Source organism: Triticum aestivum, chromosome 5A, assembly GCF_018294505.1.
Source record: "Triticum aestivum cultivar Chinese Spring chromosome 5A, IWGSC CS RefSeq v2.1, whole genome shotgun sequence".
Taxonomy (NCBI): domain Eukaryota; kingdom Viridiplantae; phylum Streptophyta; class Magnoliopsida; order Poales; family Poaceae; genus Triticum; species Triticum aestivum.
The window spans coordinates 711,563,555-711,574,427 of NC_057806.1; the positions used below are offsets into that span (position 1 = coordinate 711,563,555).

Here is a 10,873-nt window from a genome sequence, read left to right on the forward strand (position 1 = left end):
CTCCCGCAGCGCCTCCCCTAGGTTTCTATGCCCGTCGTCGCTCGACTTCCATTATCCCCCGAAGCCGCAGCCGAGGCTCCACCCCTTCCTCCATACTTCGGCTACAGTCGCTAGCCCACGCATGCCACCTGCTCTTCAGGCGCTGCCACCGCCCGAAGCGAGTTGTGTGTCGTCCAGGCCTCAATGCGTTGTTGCCGCCCATGCATGTCGTCTGCCCCTGCACGCCTCCACACGCCGCCGACGGGTTTGCTCTTTGCCGATGGGATCATCACAAGGTGAGTTGAATCAACCTGGCCCGCAATGCGGTGATTGGGAGATGGGAACTTCGGTTGCATACGGAGATTGACTGAATTGGTCTGCATGTCTGCTCGCCCTGACGCCCTTGGGCTTAGATCTCGCGGGCCTGTATTCGACCCACACGGTTGTTTATTACTACCCCAAAGCATCTTTAGTTTTAAGTAATCACCTCGGTTGGTACTGGCCATGATCAATTTCTTAGTAGTTAGCTACGGGCAGTAGATTTTTGAATCGTTATGTTCAACACATCAAGACACGCTTCAACTCCATCCGTGATCAAGTCAAGGAGGGAGACATAGAGATTTGCAAAATATCCGAATCTCACCCACGCGTAGAGGTTTTTTGCATTTTATAAACAGAAACAAAATAAAGAAATGGGTCGGCCCAGTGCGGTGGAACGGGTATGCACCTGATTGCCGAAACAACTAAAACAGGCGCTTAAGGCGCCGTTTAGGAATTGCCAAGAAATAGGCACAAAGAAAAAGAAAAACAAAATAAAAAGAGAAAGGGAATGGGCCTAGCCCATTTCATGGAGGGATAGGAGGGAGAAGGCTTTGCCTAAATGGAGGGTTTGGGCCTGATTCGGATTTTCTCAAGAAAAAAAATTAAAGATTTTTTGTATTATATCATAGGAATAATATCTTCAAAAACAATCATAGGAAAATGATTATTGATTACATTTTTGCTAAAGCACATCTAGATGTGCCATAAGTATTGCACATCTAAGTGAGTGAATCAAGTATAAAAAGAAAAGGAAAAAAGAGAAAGAAATTATTCACACGAATCTCAATTTAAGATCAATGACATATGATCTGAATGTTGCAGACCCATTGACTAAGCCTTTTCCACGAGCAAAACATGATCGGCACAAAGACTCCATGGGCGTTAGAATCATTACAATGTAATATAGATTGTGGACTCTAGTACAAGTGGGAGACTGAAGGAAATATACCCTAGAAGCAATAATAAAGTTGTTATTTTATATTTCCTTATTCATGATAAATGTGTATTAGTCATGCTAGAATTGTATTGACCGGAAACCTTAATACATGTGTGAATACATAGACAAAACACTGAGTCCCTAGTGAGCATCTGCTTGACTAGCTCGTTGATCAAAGATGGTTAAGGTTTCCTAACCATGGACATGAGTTGTCATTTTATAATGGGATCACATCATTGGGAGAATGATGTGATGGACATGACCCATCCGTTAGCTTAGCATATTGATCATTCAGTTTTATTGATATTGCTTTCTTCATGTCAAATACATATTCCTTCAACTATGAGATTATGCAACTCCCAGATACCGGAGGAATGCCTTGTGTGCTATCAAACGTCACAACGTAACTGAGTGATTATAAAGATGCTCTACAGGTATCTCCGAAGGTGTCTGTTGGGTTGGCATAGATCGAGATTAGAATTTGTCGCTCCGAGTATCGGAGAGGTATCTTTGGGCCCTCTCGGTAATGCACATCATAAGAAGCCTTGCAAGCAAAGTGACTAATGAGTTAATTATAGGATGATGTATTACGGAACGAGTAAAGAGTCTTCCCAGTAACGAAATTGAACTAGGTATGTAGATACCGATGATCGAATCTCGGGCAAGTAGCATACCGATGAAATGGGAATAACGTATGTTGTCATTACGGTTCGACCGATAAAGATCTTCGTAGAATATGTAGGAGCCAATATGAGCATCGAGGTTCCGCTATTGGTTATTGACCGGAGAGGTGTCTCGTTCCTGTCTACATAGTTCTCGAACCCGTAAGGTCCGCACGCTTAACGTTTGATGATGATTTAGTATTATATGAGTTATGTAATTTGGTGACCAAATGTTTTTCGGAGTTTCGTATGAGATCACGGACGTGATGAGGAGTCTCAAAATGGTCGAGAGGTAAAGATTGATATATAGGATGATAGTATTCGGACACCGAAACTGTTCGGAATAGTATCGGGTGTTTATCGGAGTACCGGGGGGTTACCGGAACCCCCAGGGGAAAGATATGGGCCATATGGGCTATAGGAGGGGAGCACACCAGCCCACAAGGGGTGCCCCCCTTTAGGAAGGATGTCGAATGGGAGAAGTAAGAGGGGTCCCCCCCCCTTTCCTTCATCCCTTCCCTCTTCCCTTTCCCCCCCTCCGAAAATAAGGAAAAGGGGGAGGCCGAATTGGGAGAGGTCCCCAAGTAGGATTCCTACTACCTATATATACATGGGGAGGGGGCACCTAGAAAACACAACAACAATCATTAGCCGTGTGCGCCCCCCCCCCTCCATAGTTTACAACCCCGGTCATAGTTTTGCGGTGCTTAGGCGAAGCCCTTCGAGAATCACTTCACCATCACCGTCAGCATGCCGTCGTGCTAACGGAACTCATCTACTTCCTCAACACCTTCCTGGATCAAGAAGGTGAGGGACGTCATCGCGCTGAACGTGTGCATAACTCAGAGGTGTTGTATGTTCGGTACTTGATCGGTCGAAGATAGAAGAAGTTTGACTACATCAACCACGTTGTCAAACGCTTCCGCTTTCGGTCTACGAGGGTACGTGAACACACTCTCCCCCTCTCGTTGCTATGCATCTCCTAGATAGATCTTCATGAGCGTAGGATTTTTTTTGAAATTGCATGCTACGTTTCCCAACAGTGGCATCCGAGCCAGGTCTATGCGTAGATGATATGCATGAGTAGAACACAAAGAGTTGTGGGAGGTGATCGTCATACTGCTTACCACTAATGTCTTATTTTGATTCGGTGGTATTGTTGGATGAAGCGGCCCGGACCAACCTTACATGACCACGTTCATGAGACCAGTTCCACTGACAGACATGCAACTAGTTTCGCATAAAGGTGGCTGGCGGGTGTCTGTTTCTCCTACTTTAGTTGAATCGAATTTGACTGCGGCCGGTCCTTGTTGAAGGTTAAAACAGCAAACCTGATAAATCACCATTGTGGTTTTGATGTGTAGGTAAGAACGGTTCTTGCTAGAAGCCCGTAGCAGCCATGTAAAACTTGCAACAACAAAGTAGAGGACGTCTAACTTGTTTTTGCAGGGCTTGTTGTGATGTGATATGGTCAAGACATGGTGTGATAAATGTTATTGTACGAGATGATCATGTTTTGTAATATATCTGACAACCGGCGAGAGCCTTATGGTTGTATCTTTATTGTATGAAATGCAAACGCCATGTAATTGCTGTACTTTATTACTATGCATTAGCGATAGTTGTAGAAGCAATAGTTGGCGAGATGACCACGACACTACGATGAAGAGCAAAGTTTCGCGTCGATGACGATGGAGATCATGATGATGCTTTGGAGATGGAGATCATAACCACAAGATGATGATGGCCATATCATGTCACATATTTTGATTGCATGAGATGTTTATCTTTTATACATCTTATTTTTCTTAGTAGGGTGGTAGCATTATAAGATGATCCCTTAACTAAAATTTCAGGGTACAAGTGTTCTCTCCGAGTATGCACCATTGCGACAATTCGTCGTGTTGAGACACCATGTGATGATCGGGTGTGATAGACTCTACGTTCACATACAACGGGTGCAAGACAGTTTTGCACATGCAGAATACTCGGGTTAACCTTGACGAGCCTGGCATGTACATACATGGCCTCGGAACACTGGAGACCGAAAGGTCGAATGTGAATCATATAGTAGATATGATCAACATAGAGATGTTCACCATTGATGACTACTCCATCTCACGTGATGATCGGACATGGTTTAGTTGATTTGGATCATGTATCATTTAGATGACTTGAGGGATGTCTATATAAGTGGGAGTTCTTAAGTAATACGATTAATTGAACTTAATTTATCATGAACTTAGTCCTGATATTTTTTGCATATCTATGTTGTAGATCAATGCCCCGTGCTATCGTTCCCTTGAATTTTAATGCGTTCCTACAGAATGCTAAGTTGAAAGATGATGATAGCAACTACACGGACTAGGTCTGTAACTTGAGGATTATCCTCATTGCTGCATGATGTCTACTATGCAACTTTATTCTTGTAGACACGTGTTGGGCCTCCAAGCGCAGACTTTTGTAGGACGGTAGCAATTTTCCCTCAAGTGGATGACCTAAGTTTTATCAATCCGTGAGAGGTGTAGGATGAAGATGGTCTCTCTCAAACGACCCTGCAACCAAATACAAGAAATCTCTTGTGTCCCCGACACACCGAATACAATGGCAAATTGTATAGGTGCACTAGTTCGGCGAAGAGATGGTGATAAAAGTGTAATATGGATGGTAGAAATATATTTTTATAATCTGAATAAATAAAAACAGAAAGGTAGCAAATAGTAAACGGGCACAAAAACGGTATTGAAATGCTTGAAAATGAGGCCTAGGGTCCGTACTTTCACTAGTGCAACCTCTCAATAGTGCTAATATAATTGGATCATATAACCGTCCCTCAACGTGCAACGAAGAATCACTCCAAAGTTCATATCTAGCGGAGAACACAAGACGGAATTGTTTGTAGGGTACGAAACCACCTCAAAGCTATTCTTTCCAATCAATCTATCCTAGAGTTCGTACTAAAATAACACAAAGCTATTCTTTCCGATCGATCTAACCAAGAGTTCGTACTAAAAAAACACCAAAGCAAATTCAGATTCATAATATTCAATCCAACACAAAGTACTTCAGGGAGTGCCCCAAGATTTCTACCGGAGAAACAAAGAAAAGAACGTGCATCAATCCCTATGCATAGATTACCCCAATGTCACCTCGGGAATCCGCGAGTTGAGTGCTAAAACATATATCAAGTGAATCAATATGATACCCCATTGTCACCACGAGTATTCAATTGCAAGACATATATCAAGTGTTCTCAAATCCATAAAAGTATTCAATCCAATAACAACGAAATCTCAAACGGAAAAACTCAATTCATCACAATAAGATAGAGAGGGGAAAACACCATATGACCCGACTATATTAACAAAGCCAGTGATACATCAAGATCATGACATCTCAAGAACACAAGAGTGAGAGAGAGAGAGAGAGCGATTAAACGTATAGCTACTGGTACCAACCCTCAGCCCCGAGGGTGGACTACTCCCTCCTCATCATGGTGGTCGTCGGGATGATGAAGATGGCCACTAGAGATGATCCCCCCCTCCGGCAGGGTGCCGGAAAGGGTCTAGATTGATTTTCGGTGTGGCTACAGAGCCTTGCAGCGGCAGAACTTCTGATCTAGGTTAACTCCGAGGGGTTTCAAAATATTTGTGAATTTATAGTGTAAAGAGGGGGTGCGGGAGGCCACCGAGGTGGGCACAACCCACCTGGGCGCGCTAGGGGCCCCTGGCACGCCCTGTTGGGTTGTGCCCCCCTCGGGGCACCCCCCAGGTGCTGTTCTAGCCCATCTTGGGTGTTCTGGTCCATAAAAAATCTACAAAAAGTTTCGCTGTGATGTAGAAAACAAGCAAAAAACAGCAACTGGCACTAGGCAGTGGGTCAATAGGTTAGTCCCAAACTGATATTAAGTTTCTATAAAATGATTGTAAAACATCCAAGAATGATAATAAAACAGCATGAGTACTTCATAAATTATAGATACGTTGGAGACGTATCAGCATCCCCAAGCTTAATTGCTACTCATCCTCGAGTAGGTAAATGATAAAACAAATAATTTATGAAGTGTGTATGCTAGCAAAGTGCATAAGTTTGATCAATGTTAATTTCAATCACTTTTCCTAGCATCATATCAGGAATTCTTTCTTATGAAACTTCTCATGTTAAAGTAGCAACCAATTCACATGTTAAGGCTCAAACAATGAATTCTCTTGAAACTCAACAACCTATGTTCTCAGTCACCAAGCAATTGTAATTCAACTTATTCATCATAGTTTAAGTAAGAACTCCATATACTCAACCATCATATAGTCTTCTATGATTGCTAACACTCATCACATACACATGAGCAAAACATTTCAACCGGACAAATAGAAAGATAGGGCTTATTATTTCGCCTCCCAACGTATTCACCTCAAGGATGATGTCAACAATAATAACTCATGCTACCCATATCCAACTGGATATATGTGCCTTGATCTTTCCTCACCACATGATGCTTGCCAAAAGAGAAAATAAAAAGGAATAGAGAGAAAAACTTTGACTCTTTGCATAAAAGTAAATACTAAAAAGAAAAAGATATGCCCTTCGCAGAGGGAAGCAGAGGCTGCCATGCGCTTATTTTTTTGTATGCTCAACCCCTTAGTGCAAAAGAACGTCACATTATATTGCCCCTTATGATAGCAACCTTTATTATGCAGTCTGTCGCTTTTATTCTTTGCCATCACAAGTTCGTACAACGCTCATTTTCTCTTACACTAAATGATCTCACACTTTTAGAATCAATTTTTATTGCCTTATTGCACCAATGACAACTTACTTGAAGGATCTTGCTCAATCCTTAGGTAGGTATGGTGGACTCTTGAAAATAAAATTTGGGTTTAAGGGTTTTTGGATGCACAAGTAGTATCTCTACTTGCTGCGGAATTTTTGGCTAGCAAGATGGGGGGCAAGCACCACATGTTGAAGGATCTATGGCAATATAACTTCTATGTGAGTATGAACAAACATACACCATTATGTTGTCTTCGTTGTCCAACGTCAACAATTTTGGCATATAATATTTTGATGGGGGCTCACAATCACAAAAGATTTCCATGATAGTGTATTTGCATGTGAAAGTTCTCTTCCTTATACTAATTATTCGTGAATTGCTTGTATGACCAATATTGTGATTGTCGAGCCTCAAAAGATTTCACTTTCTAAACTCAATGTGAGGCTACCACAAGGCATGATATGATTTCAACTTCATGACATTCAATCTATTCAACAATTTCCTCATAGGATATAAGTGAAGCACAAGAGTAAATGACATAGAAAAGAGCTTCGTTGACGGGGTGTGAATGCAGCTTACTTAGCCTCCCTGGCACTATTTGATGACTCTGTTTTATTTAAAAACTTTTAGATCTAAGTATATTATTAAAACAGAAAGAAAAAACAAAATAAAATGGCATTCTAAGAATAGCACACATCATGTGAAGAAGCAAAAACTTAGGCTCAACCGATACTAACCGATAATTGTTGAAGAAGAAAGGTGGGATGCTTACCAGGGCATCCCCAAGCTTAGATGCTTGAGACTTCTTGAAATATTATCTTGGGGTGCCTTGGGCATCCCCAAGATTGAGCTTTTGTGTCTCCTTAATACCTCTCATATCACGGTTTTCCTAAATCTCAAAAGCTTCATCCACACAAAACTCAACAAGGACTCCTGAGATAAATTGGTATAAACCAATGCAAAAACCTTATCATTCTCTACTGTAGCAAATCACTAAAATTATTATTCAACATTGAACACTAACTTCGTCTGCATATTTAATACACCTATCTTCAAATAGAATCATTAAACAAGCAAACATATGCAAACAATGCAAACATAAAAGCAATCTGCCAAAACAGTACAATCTGTAAAAATCCAAGAGTATCAATACTTCCCTGACTCAAAAATTTATGAAAATTTGCCACCCTGTAGAAAATTTATAGAGATCATTTTGCAAAAAGTTTCAACATTTTATCACATTATGACTTTTCTAGGGAATTTTTGCAACAGCGGTAAACTTTCTGTTTTCAAACAACATGTAAACTTGCAAGATAAGCATGGCAAAGGCTATCATTGCCACTTTTATTGAAATAAAAGATGCAAAAAATATTCTAAATAACATCAAGCAAATCCTAAAAAAATGACGCTCCAAGTAAAACACATATCATGTGATGAATGAAAACATAGCTCCATGTGAGGTTACCGATAAAGTTGGAGATGAAAGAGGGGATGCCTTCCGGGGCATCCCCAAGCTTAGTTGCTTGGATATTCCTTGGATATTAAATTGGGGTGCCTTGGGAATCCCCAAGCTTAGGGTCTTGTTACTCCTTATTCCCCTCATATCGATATCTCACCCAAAACTTGAAAACTTCAATCACACAAAACTTAACGGAACTTTGTGAGATAGGTTAGTATGATAAAGAGCAAACCATTTCACTTTGGTACTATCAAAGACAAGATTCATAATTGTTTACACACAATTCCTACTATAGCATATAATTTCCACAATTTATATTGATCAATATAAGCCATAGAAACTAGAAAACAAGCAAACTATGCATTGAAAACAGAATCTGTCAAGAACAGAACAGTCTGTAGTAATCTGTACTCCAACCATATTTATGCTACTCCAAAAATTCTGAAAAATTAGGAAACCCTTGGTAATTTGTCTATTAATATTACGCAAAAAGAATCAGCATTTTATCGCGCTTCTTTTAAAAATGAGAATTATTTTCCTGAGCACAAAAGTTTCTATTTTTCAGCAAGATCAAATCAACTATCACCGTAAGCCATTCCAAAGGTCTTACTTGGCACTTGGCATGGGCACTGGGCATTGGGTCAATAGGTTAGTCCCAAAAAATGATATAAAGTTGCTATAAAATGATTATAAAACATCCAAGAATGATAATAAAATAGCATGAGTACTTCATAAATTATAGGTACGTTGCACAGAAGAATTATGTCCTTGATGCACCGCTAGGTGAAAGGTCTGCTGCAGGAATAGATGTTGATGTTATGAACGTCTGGCAAGCTCGATCTGATGACTACTCGATAGTTCAGTGTGCCATGCTTTACGGCTTAGAATCAGGACTTCAAAGACGTTTTCAATGTCATGGACCACATGAGATGTTCCAGGAATTGAAGTTAATATTTCAAGCAAATGCCCGAGTTGAGAGATATGAAGTCTCCAATGAGTTCTATAGCTGTAAGATGGAGGAGAACAGTTCTGTCAGTGAACACATACTCAAAATGTCTGGGTATCATAATCACTTGACTCAGCTGGGAGTTAATCTTCCAGATGATAGTGTTATTGACAGAGTTCATCAATCACTGCCACCAAGCTACAAAGGCTTCTTGATGAACTATAATATGCAAGTGATGGATAAGACAATTCCTGAGATCTTCGCTATGCTCAAAGTTGCGGAGGTAGAAATCAAGAAGGAGCATCAAGTGTTGATGGTTAACAAGACCACTACTTTCAAGAAAAAGGGCAAGGGAAGCAAGTCGCCACTCCTGGGAAGAAGCCCAAATCTGGACCCAAGCCTGAAACTGAGTGCTTCTACTGCAAAGGGACTGGTAACTGGAAGCGGAACTGCCCCAAGTATTTGGCGGATAAGAAGGTTGGCAAAGTGAACAAAGGTATATTTGATATACATGTTATTGATGTGAACCTTACTAATGCTCGTAGTAGAGCCTGGGTATTTATACTGGTTTGGTTGCTCATCTTTGTAACTCGAAAGAGGGGCTACGGATTAAACGAAGATTGGCTAAGGATGAGGTGAAGATGCGCGTCGGGAATGGTTCCAAGGTCGATGTGATCGCCGTCGACACGCTACCTCTACATCTACCTTGGGGACTAGGTTTAGACCTGAATAACAGTTATTTGGTGCCAGCGTTGAGCATGAACATTATATCTAGATCTTGTTTAGTGCGAGACGGTTATTCATTTAAATCAGAGAATAATGGTTGTTTTATTTATATGAGTAATATCTTTTATGGTCATGCACCCTTCAAGAGTGGTCTATTTTTATTGAATATCAATTGTGGTGATACACATATTCATAATATTGATGCCAAAAGATGCAAAGTTGATAATGATAGTGCAACATATTTGTGGCACTGCCGTTTAGGTCATATTGGTGTATATGCATGAAGAAACTCCATTTAGATGGGCTTTTGGAATCACTTGATTATGAATCATTTGATACTTGTGAACCATGCCTCATGGGCAAGATGACTAAAACTCCGTTCTCTGGAACAATGGATTGTGGCAGGTATGCGTTCCGATGAGTGTTGAAGCTCGTGGCAGGTATTGTTATTTTCTAACCTTCACAGATGATTTGAGAAGATATGGGTATATCTACTTAATGAAACACAAGTCTGAAACATTTAAAAAGTTCAAAGTATTTCAGAGTGAAGTGGAGAATCATCATAACAAGAAAATAAAGTTTCTACGATCTGATCGTGGAGGCGAATATTTGAGTTACGAGTTCGACCTTCATTTAAAACAATGTGGAATAGTTTCACAACTCACGCCACCTGAAACACCACAGCGTAATGGTGAGTCCGAACGTCATAACCGTAGTTTATTAGATATGGTGCAATATATGAAGTCTCTTACCGATTTACCACTATCGTTTTGGGGTTATGCATTAGAGACATTTTCATTCACGTTAAATAGGGCACCATCTAAATAGTTGAGACGACACCGTATGAACTATGGTTTGGCAAGAAACCTAATATGTCGTTTCTTAAAGTTTGGTCTGCGACACTTATGTCAAAAGGCTTCAGCCTGATAAACTCGGACCCAAATCGGAGAAGTGCGTCTTCATAGGATACCCTAAGGAACCAATTGGGTACACCTTCTACCACAAATCCGAAGGCAAGATATTTGTTGCCAAAAATATAAACTTTCTAGAGAAGGAGTTTCTCTCGAAAAAA

The 10,873-nt window shown here is 40.6% G+C and overlaps 1 non-coding gene across 1 annotated transcript; it reads left to right on the forward strand.

Moving 5' to 3' along the window:
* Positions 1 to 311: 311 nt before the first annotated feature.
* On the forward strand, positions 312 to 422 carry LOC123109365 (small nucleolar RNA snoR100). Its single transcript, XR_006452599.1, has one exon. It is a non-coding gene; the product is annotated as a small nucleolar RNA snoR100 (small nucleolar RNA).
* Positions 423 to 10,873: the final 10,451 nt, after the last annotated feature.